Source organism: Ornithodoros turicata, chromosome 1 (genome assembly GCF_037126465.1).
Source record: "Ornithodoros turicata isolate Travis chromosome 1, ASM3712646v1, whole genome shotgun sequence".
Lineage (NCBI taxonomy): Eukaryota > Metazoa > Arthropoda > Arachnida > Ixodida > Argasidae > Ornithodoros > Ornithodoros turicata.
In genome coordinates this window covers 98,238,339-98,252,730 of record NC_088201.1, presented here as the reverse complement: position 1 = coordinate 98,252,730, position 14,392 = coordinate 98,238,339, and positions in this window count along the sequence as shown.

Here is a 14,392-nt window from a genome sequence, read left to right as displayed (position 1 = left end):
AGAAAAGAGAACAAAAAAGAAAGTTTCAGCGAAGAGATGGACGGATTTTGTACTCGCTGCCATAGGCCATGGGAGGACAAGATAAAAAGCTGCTTCGAAAAAGAAGAGCTGCGAAACGATTCTATTATCACAGCATTTCAATACGTCCTATACATGGTCGTATTCGGAGATATGGTACAAATTACGTAATTGAAGGGGCAAGAACTTGTATGCCCAATGTACAATAGTTATAAAAAATATTTTCACGTCAACATGGGAAGAGCCACTGGGATTGATGGTGGAGCTTTTGAGGTTTGCTAACGAAGAATTGAAATACACTAGACCAGATCTAATTGTAGTCATTGCAATGGACAATGGAATTAATCAAGAAAGTAATCAGATCAAATTATCATATGCAAGCAGCCTATATCGCACGATTCATTACGGATTTGTTGAAATTACCCCTAACAGTTGAAATGGAAAGTACATAAAAAAATATTATCACATGATGTGTTCCACTACAGCGTCTACACACTTATTTCTTCCCTAAGTTCTTGCAATGATGTCGAATGAGCAGAAGTTCAATATTGTCGTACAAGGTCTCTTGTATTACCACTTGTTGAAACTCAACGATCATATCAATCGCGGTGAACCACCGCACGATTTTCATCTAATACTCGATCTCTTGTACCCCATGCATGGATCTTCATACAAATAAAGGAAACATCAATAAGGGATTGTGCATGTTCGTCGCAAGAAAGTACAAGCAGCTGAAGCAATACAAATACGGCGACAACATATCGCCTGCATTAATCAACGCTGGATTCAAGAGACCAGCTATAAGACTAAATTATATAATGCATTATGAATCCATCAATCAAGACAACAAACGAAAACTTCAGAGTTTGGAATAGGACAATTGCAATTTATCGAAATAAACAAGTGTATAACTCAAATAATAAATGTAATATTTGTCATCAATGTGATGAATTCTACGCGTCGCAAGAAAACAGCTTATATTTAGTATGCTTAGATTGAACACAATGTTTGCTACGGAATCGATTATTCCACATCTTCCAAAACTTCCCATTTACTTTCTCTCGAAATATTTAACGAATCGATGGACACCAAATTTATATGTCAACTACCTTTCGTTTTTATAAAAAAAAGCATGAAACATGAGTACACGTACACGCCGACTAAAAGCCCAGTGAAACACGTCATTCTGTGTTGCCATCTGGTGATGCGAAAGGAAAACCGCGCGGACCGTATCCTTCGACCAAGCAAGCGGTGCGCCTGCGCAGCAACGCTTGCTCGTATGGGGTGGCGTGGGGTCTGGATGACATGCTGCTTCCTGCATCCTCTTTCTCTCTCTGTCTTCTCATTACTTTCATGGCTCACTGACTTCGGCCATGGGCTTGGAGGCCCCTCTACGTTGTCTCGGGTTTTCAAGCCATGAATATAAAGAGAAAGCACATCGGCATCAAAAACCCTCTTCTCTCTCTCTGCGTTTATAGCCTTAGTTGCTCATGCGCCAAAAAAAAACCAATCATCCTCTCTCTGCGCACGGTGCGCGTATAGAAGAGTGAGACGAGTTTATTAGCTTCACGTGAAACGTCAATTTGCCCGTTGTTGACGGTTCGAGTTCGTGCGGACCCTGTCAATTGTTTCAACTGTCTCATAAGGCTAACGAGAATCTCTCGTATTTCCGGTTAGTGCAAGCTGGGCATTACAGTCATTCTTTACCCTGACTTTCAACAGGACTGTGCTGTAATGTTCGTAATGCTGAAACAATGCTACAAATTGTACCGTCGCCTCCCATAATAATAATTCGCCGTTTCCTTTTCTTTTCGCTAAGAGTGCATGCCTCAATCAGTTCCGCACTTCTGAAGTTTTCTGGAGGACCTCAATATTCCCGGTTGCGAAATCCACGATCTCGAAATTCGTGGGGCATAAGGAAATAAAAAAGGTCCCTGGTTGTACGGACGGAAAAAATGGTCCCGCACGCACCTGCGCTGCCAGAAATACAGGGGCATAGTTGCAGATAGCCGATGGAGCAAATCACAGCCGACCAGGTGTTACCATTCGCTCTCCTGATTTGAAATTCAATTTTATGGGTAACATAAAATCGATATAATTCGCCGCACTAGTTCGCTAGTGATATCGTCCTCTGGATGCTAGTATTTTTCTACAGTTGGCCAGACACGCGTTTTGCAGTTATCTGCTGCATCTTTGTTGTGTAGAAGTTGATGTACAAGGAAAGCTTTCCCCATTTATTCATTATTTCATGACCCGTACAACTCCGCTTCTGCTGAAGATACGGTACATGCACATCGAAAGTATGAGAGAACAACTGCAAAGTCTGTATCTGACCTACAATAGGAAAATACCATACTGGAGATACCACATGCGATGTTGGAGCACCACCCAGTGAGCGTCATCGAAAGATGTCATTTATTCATGTCAGAAATGTTTATTATTGGACATCAATTATTACTTCAAAAAGTGTTGGGGACTAGGTATGAAATACATGGAATGTCATGCTTGTCACTATGTGTCAGAGGGGAAAACCTGTCAAGTTGCCGAACAGGCTAGGGTGAACAAAGCGGCCCTTGGACCGCTTCCTGGATGCGAAAAAGTGGGTTAGCATGAGGAATGTGTTTACGAGCAAGTGGATTACACAGAGGAATGTTCATTTGGATAACGGCATTTACAACGTTTACAACGTGCAACGTGCAGCTTTCTTTGTTCTTCTCTCTCGTTCTTTTATTTTTTTCTTAATTTTTATCTTCTTTTTTCATCAACGCTCCAGGTGAACCAATAAGAAAAATCGATCAAGCGACCGCTGCACCATTATTTCTGCGCACGCAATGAGGAACCATCTTCTCCGGAACCCAAATTCGGAACCCATTTCCTGATTTCTTAACTGGCAATCGACTAGTGCTCAGACGCAGTGTTGGCAACATTCGTTTATGATACCATCTGTGTTTGTATTGCACACATTACCATCTGTCCTATCCGGTCACACTTGTACGCCGGCATACAGTAAGTATGCATTGGTACAACAATACGAAGAGCAACTAAAATTCCATAATCAGTCAGTACCGACGCCAGTGACTTGTGAAACAAATAATTATAGAATAAATACATAACAACAAAATGAAACTAACAAAGTACTCATATAGCAATAGTCCAAGCAGCACAATGTACTGAAAGTCGAGTGCAATAGGGGTGGAAGGTATGTATCTTATCAATGCTCTTTAGTTTCACAAGTCTGATCAAGGCCTTCCACCTACCCGTCCACCCCTATTGCACTCGACTTTCAGTACATTGTGCTGCCTAGGAGGAGACAAGCAAAAAGACGGGAATGTCTCGAATCGAACTGCGGACCTTTTGTATCAAAGTCCGACACTTTACCTCTCGACAAACTGCGCAGGGAACCGTGCCGCCTTAACTCGCGACCTCAACCGTGCACAATGGGGATTACTTCGGAGTCGAAGGCGAACGGCGTGATAAGGACGGCGAGCGCGGCGCCATGTAGAATCGGGAAAATCGTGAATCGGAGTTGCTCCCCGACTGCTATGGCCTCTTAACGCGTCGTGCGCCGAATCGCGATCGGTTTCGGAACGGTGTCCGGGAGACGTTGCCGGGCGAGTTGCCGAAACGTCTTCGACGACGCGAGTGACCATTTATTCGATTCTTAAGTAAATTTCATTCGAAAAATATTCGTAACTTTAATATCCGCGACATAGAGAATCCGCATTACGTTATAGTGTATATAGAAAATATCGCTCCATTCGATTAAGGTCTCTGTTATCATGAAAGCGTTCTTAAAACCTTCGCGTGTCAAAGTGAGCGAGCTAAAGCTTCCGTATTGTGAAATTACACTTTCTACAACTCAGTCCGTCAATTGCAGCACCCGTTCAAATTTTAATTAAACACGTACTGGTGTGTGGTAGTCTCCACTGCTCCTGGAAGTGATCTGATAAATTTTAGCAATTAATGCGCAATCAAATATCTTGTATAGAATGTGTGACTATATGGACAGCTTTTTAATCTATATCTTTAAAAAATTTAAGAAAGAGTGTACAGTTTTGAAAATTTAAACAAGCAAGTGATCTTTGGTGTGGAGTTTGCGTTTCGCCTCATTATGAGCTAAAAACCTCTCAACTTAAAGTATGCCCTTTCCATTTGTAGTGCCCAGTATGCTATGACATTATGAATAGGATGATATTTTTTCAGTATGGCTAAGGTAAACCACAGGTACATTTTGGGAATTGGATCTATGTTCATTTGTGATCCGTGCTGTGTACTTGGTTAAGTTTGCAAAAATGAATATTTGCTCATTATAATTAAGATTACATATCTTCCACTGTGTTTATGCATAGTGCTCATCTTCATTGAATAGTGGTTAAACATTTCTGATGACAGTTGTGTGATTCGATTCTCCCAAAATCTGATTGCGTTTGTGTGCCACGTGTTACAACGATTAGAAATGTAGGCTCCGCCTGCGCGTCATGCTTGCAAAATCCTTCACTTGCGTCGCGTCATTTGATAATAGATTCCTTTCAGCATATATTGTGAACTGTCCAACTGTTTGAGAAATATATACACTGTGCAATTTAATTCATAAAATATGATAAGCTTTCGCAAAAGATTAGTGATCCTCTTTTTTAAACAAAGATTGATGTAACATGTCTCTAAATTTCAGCTAGCGATTGTTCTTCTCATACAATTCTATCCTTCGGATGGCGATGTTGTACAGAGTGTAGTCGCGTAAAATCCCTCTGATTGCCAGCGCTTTTTCCATGCGATGATCCTTGTACATAGCATGGAATATTCGATTCCTTAGCAAACATTGTGTTTAATCTAAGCATACTAAATATAAGTTGTTTTCGTTGCAATGCGTAGAATTCAATACATTGATGACAAAGATTACATTTATTATTTCAGTTACACACTTGTTGATTTCGATAAATTACAATTGTCCTATTCCGAACTCTGAAGTTTTCGTTTGTTGTCTTGACTGATGAATTCAGATTGCATTACATTGTTTAGTCTTAGTAGTGGGTTATTAGTAGGTCGCAAGGATGATTTTATGATAGTTCAAAAGATAGATTTTTTCCATTTCAAGTTATTAAATTTGTAATGTTTCTTGTTTCGATAGATTGTTTCTCTATTATTTTCCGGCATGTATCTGATGTTTACGCGTTGCACGATGCACCTTTTAGAGTGTTCCTGTGCTATCCAGCGTTAGCTCTGTGCTAGTCACAGTATTAAATTTGTAAGTTTCTCGTTTTGATGGATTGATTTTTATTTATTTTCCTGAATGTCTCTCTTGTTTACGTGTTGAATGATTAACCGTTTAGAGTGTTTCTCTGTTCTTCAGTGTTAAGTCCGTGCTAGTCACAGTATTAAATTTGTAATATTTCTCGTTTTGATAGATTGTTTTACTATTATTTTCCTGCATGTATCTCTTGTTTTCGTGTTGGATGGTGCATAGGTTTGGCTCTTTATTAGTGCTAGCTGTTGATAGTGTTCCTCGTTATTTCCTTGCATGTGTGCTGCTCACGTCATAAGAAACTGATTAATTGTGTCGTGTTGGAATATTTAACTTAGCTTCCCATATTCTTTATTATGTGCTTTGTGTTTCTTCTGTTTCATGTTTTCTTTGTTGAGTTTTTCACCTTCACACTAAGTCACAACGTAATTCCTGCCGTTGTTGGGTTTAAGAAATATACTTCCTCTTGTACTTTTGTGTATGGCTATCCTTTGCATGTCTATAGTTGCATGTGAACCACCCACCTCACAGCTGTTGTAAGGAAAACATGCCTGGGAAGCTGACCCAGGTGTGATGGTAGCATCGCTTGGGTGTCTTGGCAGTGTGCATGCCTATACTTGCATGTAAACCGCCCACCGCGCAGCTGTTGTAGCGGGGAAAAATACGAATGAAGTCGGCCCAGGTGTTGTCAGTGTGCATGTCCCTACTTGCGTGTAAACCGCCCAGCGCACAGCTGTTGTAGCGGGTAAAAATACGAATGAAGTTGGCCCAGGATGAAAAATCGCTTATCAATGCGGCTCAGGTGTGACGGCACCACCGCTTGATGTGGTTGCCGCTGTGCATGCCGCAACTTGCATGTAAAGTGCCCACGCGCCACCTGAAAAAAAATGCGAATGAAATCTGCCCAGGTGGAAAAAATCGCCAAAGAAGTCGCCCCAGGGTGAAAAATGCACAACGATACGGGCACGCTCAGCCCTTCGGCCCACTGGTAAGCACCAGGACAGCCCGTCACCTGCGCGCCACCCACCGCACGTTGGAAAAAAATACGCGTGTGAAGTAGGCCCGGGTTGAAAAATGCGCGACGGTAAACGAAAACCCTCCGCCAATGTGCCAACCACCGATCACTTCATAATAATCTGATTAATTGTACCATATTGGAATATTCAACTTAGCATCCCTATTGTTCTTGGAGTTACGTACATCTATCAGAACTATGTAATTAAAACTCCAGTATGGTGCTCACGTATAATAATGTTTGATTTTTATAATAAAACTTGTAAGTTTGATTGTAATCGTACTTATTAAAAATATCTTCTTTCATTAAATGTGCTACTTCATTTTAGTTCTGACTAATTGAAAACGTGTGTGTATGATTAACATTAATAAAAAATATTGTGTCTGATGTGCGATACCCCTTCAATGCTATAGCATCATACATGTAATAAGTATAACCTTCGTTACGTTTATCATATTGTGTTTCTTTTGCTTCAGGTTTTGGCTGGGTTTTTCTCCTTCACACAAAGTCATCACATAATTCCTGGAACTATTGACTTCAAAAATTATATTTTCAGTTGTACTTTTGTGTATGGCTATCCTTTGCAAAACCGCCTACTGCACACCTGTTGTAGCAGGAGAAAATTTGCGAGTGAAGTCGGCCAAGGTGGAAACATGGCGAAAGAAGTCGGCCCAGGCTGAAAAATGTGCGAGGGTAAGCGCGCGCAGCCCGCTGGCCACGCGCCGCCCACCGGCAAGCGCGCGAGCAGCCGTCCACCCGAACGCCACCCACCGCGCGCGGGAAAAAATACGCGAGTGAAGTCGGCCCAGGGGTCAGGGGTCCATATCTCTGAGTTATCCCCGGTCTCTGTCGGCCTGCCCTCCTACTATTGAAGTCAAGCATAGACCTCAGGTCGATAACCGAAAGTTAGGTTAGACCGGAAGTGGATAACCGGAGGTCTTGTTCGACCGGAAGTAGGTACCGGAAGTCAAGTATTTTTCCTGAGACGTTGTATACTTCCGGAGACGTCAGACATAGTATGAAGATCACCAGCACACCTTGATCACAGCATCATTGCCTTGATCACCAAGAGCACAGGATTATTGCCCATATGGCGCCGTATGCAACGATTATTTATCATTCGTCACGGGCACTGAGCGGTTCCTGGCATTTTAGTTACCGCGGCAATGGTTGGCCGAGTTGGCGCAGCAGCAAACCGGAGAAAAGAAAAGATTCAGGACGGTTACGACTCATGTAACGCGAAATTCAACGTCAGCTGTGCGTCTGGTGAAATGAGGCCGAATGAAAGTGTGCAGACAATTTTTTTAAAGCGTGATGAGTATTGATTTGTGGTCGCTGGGATGGTTGGCAAGGCAAGTGGTGTCCTGAACGAGGCGGCTGTTCTGGAGCACCAAGTCAATGCATGAGCCATGTCTAGTTGTGGGTTGGCTGATATCGGTGCACAGCGGAAGGTCCAGTTTTTCGGACATATCACTTAGAAAAGTGGCGATCTTGGCCAGTGCAACGTCCACGTGGAAGTCTCCGGCGACGAGAAGCTTGTGCGTACGGTAAGGCGCGAGTACATGCACGATAAAGTCGCGGATGCGTTCCGGCGCGACGCCAGGCCAGAAGTCGCACAAAGCAACCACGAGCCCTGTGGGAAGCTGCACAGCAGAGATTTCATTCAGACATAGTCTCGACGAACAGTGACTTCAAGTGGTGTAGGCAGTACTCCGACACACATGTATGTGAAAATTCCGGCCACTCGGTTGCCCTTGGCACTGCGACGCGCCCCACAGCAGCACTTGAAGCCGAAGACTTGTATCTGTCTTTCTGCCTTCATCCACGTCTCGGAAGACACAGAAGTGATGTCTTGCAGAGGACACAGTCGTGTGCAACGTCTTCTGCATGGGGCTGCACGGAGCGTACAATTGGGGCTGCGAGTGTCAACGGTGTGGCTTCTCTAGTTACTTCAATCTTACTCCATGTATCGCTGATATAGCTACAAAATAATGTTAAATTCACGATACTACAATACATATGAACATATTCGAGCTCTGTCGGCTGTCCCGTTTGCAGATTCTCGACACCAGTGGCAAGACAAGTGCAATAGTAATTGATTGGAGCAGTATCTTATCCTTCGCGACGTCTCCTCCTGGGTAGCAGCGGAGGCATTCGTATTCATTTTCACTTGTCGGCACTTTGGATTGCTGCTCACCTCTGCTCATCTCTCCCACTAGTCAATCTCCTCCCTCTGATACCTCCATTTGCTCACTCATTCTCAGTTCATTCGCCACATTGAGCTAGACTGAGCATGCTCATGAGTGAGTTTTGCCGAGGCATGTCCACGAGGTACTAGCTCAACGATTCTTGACCTGAGGTAAAACGAATTCCCATTTGCATCCGCGTGCATGCAGCATACGCATACCGTGCTGATGCATGGGTCTGTGGCAATCCCCGGACTTCTGTCCGGTGCCGAATATCGGCAGGCACACTAGACAGATTCCAGGGGGATTAAGTTCATTTTCTTCTTCCTCCACCTCAGACGCTGGCTGAAGTCTCATACAAGGAAACGAAACGAAATTATTGTTTGTTGTTTTGTTGTTTCTGTTACCGCCTCCGAAACAGGCCCACACTTGTTTCCGTTTTATTTTCCATTACCACCACTGTTGTTCCGGTTTTGATACTGCCCAGCCCCATTCGTCTTCTTCCTTTTTTTTTAAATAAGCTTTGAGACTGTGACAAAACTTAACACCGCAACGTATATATTCTGAAATCTATTTTAAGGAATTTAGGGACACCTGCACGCAACAGTCAACATTTAGTTCGTCGAACATCTCCAGGAATGCAACAACTGTGAGTCGGGTTGGAAATAGGCCAGGCTTGTGGTCAAAGAGGCTGACACACTGAAACGAATTCTACGGGAAACCTTAGAGATATGTACGTCTAGGAACGTCATTAGCAGTCCTTCTGTTTCCTACACGCAGCAGTTGAAAATGTTTCTTTCCCCCTTTTCTCCCCTCCTCCTTTCCCCTTGATGTATATATCTGTGTGGGATAGAATAAATGTTCAGCTGTGTTTGAGACTCCTGTTTACTGTGTGTGTGTGTTTTTCCCAGTCTCAGGGTTCGTTATGGAGAGAACAATTATTGAAATACATGTAAGTGGGGTTTTTAACACATTATATGGACATTGTTTTCACGAATGTTTCTCGCGCTTGACACTTGCAAGTCACCGTAGGAAATACTCGCTAAATACTTTTTACTCCAGTTTGATAGTTTATTTTAGTCTTACCTCCTCAGTTAATAATCTTACCTCGCTATTCAGTTCATTTCATAAAGTCACCTAATTGATACGACCGAAAATTGTAATAATTCAGGTCCTGCAGTACACGAATTATTACCGTAAATTACTTTCGGTTCCGTTTCGCCTTCAGGTATCCTGATTGTGTGACATCAGTTTCTGTTTGCGTTACCTGCTATTTCAGTTACCATTTCTGTTAACTTTCTCTGGACCGGCGCTGTCCTCTTTCCGCGTCGCACTATTCTGAACCTCAAATACACTGCTGTGTTAACAGACACCATTTTGTTTGTATCCCAGGTCCTCAGCCTCCGCAGGTCAATCGAAATATGCACTTACGCAAAAACATGCAAAATCCAAAACATTCGCTAACCTGCAAATATGCAGTTTCGTGCATTTTACAGTTAGTACCAATGCATTCGTCTGGAGTCAGAGCATGCAAAAATCTCCTATTGAAGGCCGAGCATGCATGAGAAAAAGAAAAGGCAAGACATGCATATCTACAGTATACTTATCACGAAGGGAATGATTAAATCTCCGTCGGTCTCGCCTGTTGCACGCACTCTGCGAGTTATCGCTGAAATAGGCCAGCTGTACACTCCGTTCTGCTCCATTCGCATTGCAGAAGCCGACTGCAGATCCGACGCTCTTAGACATCAGCTTCCGCCGATACATGACCCGCTGTGAAACATTTCCGTAGCACCTAGTTTTGTTTGGAATACCGGCATTTCCCTGCATACCTCTCTCGGTCCCAGACATAATACACCAGCGCGACGAGAGCAAGGCCGACTCACCTATGCGTATTCGACCGCGCCACACGTCCGTCTCACGCTCAGCCCAAATTTTTACGCAAATAATGTGGCTTCTGTGCGTGAAACAGGACGTCAATGATGTTCTGAATTTCACGCCGCACATAAGAGCGGCGCATGCGCAGTCGCCAGTCGAACCGAGAACCGCCTGCGTGTCAGGCGGATTCAGCAGAAGTGTTGCCGGGGGAGGGGGGTACTCGTTCTGTCCAATACTGTCATGGGGAAATCTAAAAATAGTGTCATACGAATAGAGAATATAACACAAAAATGAAAATGAGCCTGGCAAGTGACGCGTATACACACGAGAGCATCCGAGCAACTGTACGTGTTTCTTCACCCTGTCCAGCTTTTCGCGCTGTTTTTTCCTGTACAAGATGTCCCAACTTGCCCACGTCAGTGCCTTAACTTTGTAAAATTACTCACCGAATAGTTCTCAATATTATGCCAACAACATTGGTTTCTCACAATGCCTGGTATTTATGCGATCATGTGGCTCACTCGGCATATTCAGGCCCCTCGTATCACGCGCTCGGTTTTTAGTGAGCGTTTTATGGAGTGCAATACGCACCTTGTGAGTGAAATACGCGTGATATACGAGGTTCTTCTTCTGCTTACTTTTCAAGCACAGTGAAGTACACACAGTGAGGCTGTCAAAAGTTGAAAACTTTGCTGAGTGTACTTCATTGTGTTTGTGCATTTTGGACGCTGACTGCCCCTTGGATTTACCTCTACCTTCTTACTTCTCAGTAAGAAGTTCAATTGCTTCTTAGCCTCTCGAACTTCTTAGCTATTCTAAATCGATTGATTCACAGCGTTTTTTTTTTTCTCTCTATCTCATTATTTGGGGGGGGGGGGGGGGATGGCAGGTTTCGTGGGGCCAGATTAATCGTCTTTCATGGTACGTAATGGACATATTCCCACTGCCCGCACAGAGAAGGTGACTTCTTCGTGTCCTCAGAATGCGGTCCTTCCACGACCGTGCAAGTGTGACTCGAGCAATTTTATTCTGTGTGGAAGCTTGCATCTTGATCTCAAATTGTTTCGCCGCGTGCATTGCTATGTAGGCGGGAATTGTGTGGTATAATTACCCGTTAATTCGGCGTTGCACACAATCGCAAAACGACCATGGCGTGAAAGCAGCCAAGTGGAACGGATCTCCGGAAATGTTTCTCTTTTATATGCACTCACACTTCGGCCCAACTGCCAGAAAAAAATTTAACGAAGGCTTCGCAAATAGGCTAGGGCCTTGCACAGATGAAATAGCATAACTGTGCATGTTACAGTATTTGCTCTCCCCTGTGTTTCTTCGTGGTGGTGCTGCGCTACCGCGAAGTATCACTGGTTGTACTTTTATGGACCCCCTCCCATACACACGCATACACACACACACGTTCATACATACACACATACACATATATTCATACATAAATACATACAAATAAATAAGTGGGGTTTACGTTGCGAGACAATTGAGAGCGTGAGCGACGCCACCGCGGTCAGCTGATAGCTTTTGCCACCTGAGGGTTCTTCAACGTGCGATGAACGCTCACATCACACGGCACACCGTATTTAACGTCAACGGAAGGCGGCGTGTCTAAGCAACTTACCCCACCACCAGGTTGCTGGCGTCCACGGCCGCGATGGAACCCGCGATCTCGGGATCAGAAGGTGAACACGCTACCGACTGAGCCGCCGAGGCCGGTGACACACATGCATACATACATACATATATACATACATCGCCCAACCCCACTGCATTCCTTCATGCATCATAATGCACCACAAATTGGTGATTAAACAAGCTTGATTGTGCAAGCGAAGTAATGACCGCTTTTTACTGAGATTTGAGGTCGTGACGGCTAACTTCTCCAAAACAAATTCGGCGCAACACCTCGTACGTGGTACACAAGCCGACCAAGAAGCCTTTCTTTGTGAACGATGGTAGGGAAGAAAGCAATGATATAACGTGCATTGTATTGTAGCATCTGTAGCATCATCAAGCGTATTGTATCATCTTAAATTGTTTTGGTGCGTTATCATTGTGCTCTGTTATAATACCTTCATTTTGCTATTGATGAGGAACCTTTAACCGGGAGTGCTCCCTCTGGTTCCTCTATGTGTATATTCATCTACGTATATTCATTTGTTTTGGCAAAATAAACAAATGTAAAATGTAAAAAAATTGTATTACCAACCGGAAAGCGTGTCCTGAAACGCATTCCTTTACATCAGGGGCCTGACACAACCTTATATAACATGTTTCTTTTTATGTGCAACGAATTTTCATCAAAATTGGAGTTGCCTTAGTAGGCTTTTACTTTAGGCGTTTAAATACTCGAAGGGGCTGCTACTAGGCAACCGTATTTTCTCTTAAGTAGGGGACTAATTAACAGATATATTTTAATAAACTTCTTAATTATTCACTTTAGGGAGCGCATTGCAATTGCGATATTAAAGTTTGATCCCCACGTGATCTGCTCGAACCACTAGTGAAGCGCAAAAGTAATAGCAGTGCGCGTGACGCACCTAACATTCTTAATCTCTGTAGTCTGCTGTAAACCGCATGTGATCGGCAAAACAGTGACAGTGACGTTGATATCTCCGCCCTCACATAAAGTCACAGAAAAACGTCATCCGCGATTCAGGCAAGCCCTTAGCGCGGTATGTTTTGCGACCTTTGCTTTGTTTCTCATTTTTGCTTTCTTTTCTTCCTTCAAGTTTTTGGAGTTGCTTATCGTATGACTCATTGCATCCTGCTGGACAGGGCAACGGCCATCCACCGGTACCATAATCCCTGCTATGTAACGGTGATGCTCAAAGCTCCTTGGAAGCAAAAAGAAAAACAACATAAAACACGCATGACGTTCTTCTGTGATGTGAAGCGAAGGCGGACATATCGAGGTCACTGTCGCTATTTTGCCTGTCGTCTGCGCTTTGCAGCAAAGCTAAAATAGTTAAGTATGTGGCGTGCGCTGGTTCGAGAGGAACATGTGGAGACAGAGCATCGCGAGGCGAGTTTGCGCCCCGGGCAAACCTTAAGCGCCCCCCCCCCTCCCTCACTGCCTTCAGAAGCCTTGTAAACAAAGTAAAGAAAACGCCCATTTACACTGCCGAAACCGTAAATTCAAATTCTCTTCATTCCTACTTCATACTGTCAAACCAACCTGCAAGGGCTTGCCGTTCGGTGCCCTCTCTGGTGAGGGCAGTTCGTTAAAATATGTCTGGTAATTAGTACTATAACTGAGAAGAAATACGGTTTCGTAGTCGCAACCCTGTAGAGTAGTCCCATAACAAAGGTAAAAGCGTCTTATGGCAACTCACATTTTTATGAAAATTTGTTGCAGATAAAAACAAACACCATGTATACATTGAAACACTCCACTGGACACACACACAACGAAATATGTTGCCACTCCAAATGGGGCGCTGAAAATATGAAAACCGATCCTATGAAAATGTGTAAACTTGTAAATTTCGTGCGAAAATTAAGATATGTCAATCTGATTCCTCGCATTTACAGTGTGGTTTACCAACGTGCACGCGAAGACTAGGTTGTTGTGACCATATCGTGCTGAAGTTCATGAGCTATGAGGTTTATGAGGTGCGCACATTCATATGTGCTGCCTAAGATGGACAGCCGCAGCACTTCACTCTAAATCCAGCACACGATGTGTACAGATCGAAAGAGGATCGCACCTGGGCCAAGAGGTACACTCTAAAATCTGTACCTGCTACGTACCCGACGAAATAAGGGGTTCGTAAGAAACAGAGGGTTCATAGACGGTGCGCCATCGAGAACCGTCTCATTCATGAGGTTCGGGCTGCAGCGTGTATAGTTTTTAGCGGTATATAGCGGGTTTGTGAAGTTTCCGACGGCTTGAACCGCCTAACAGCGCCGTGAACCCCCTCTGATCCTTCTTCTCTCGGCCATGAAAAAAAAAATAAATAAATAAAACAAGCCGATGTGTGTACCTCATGAACTTCTCCTCAACGGAAGGCAATTTTTTGCTTTAGGGCGCTGTTGGCAGTG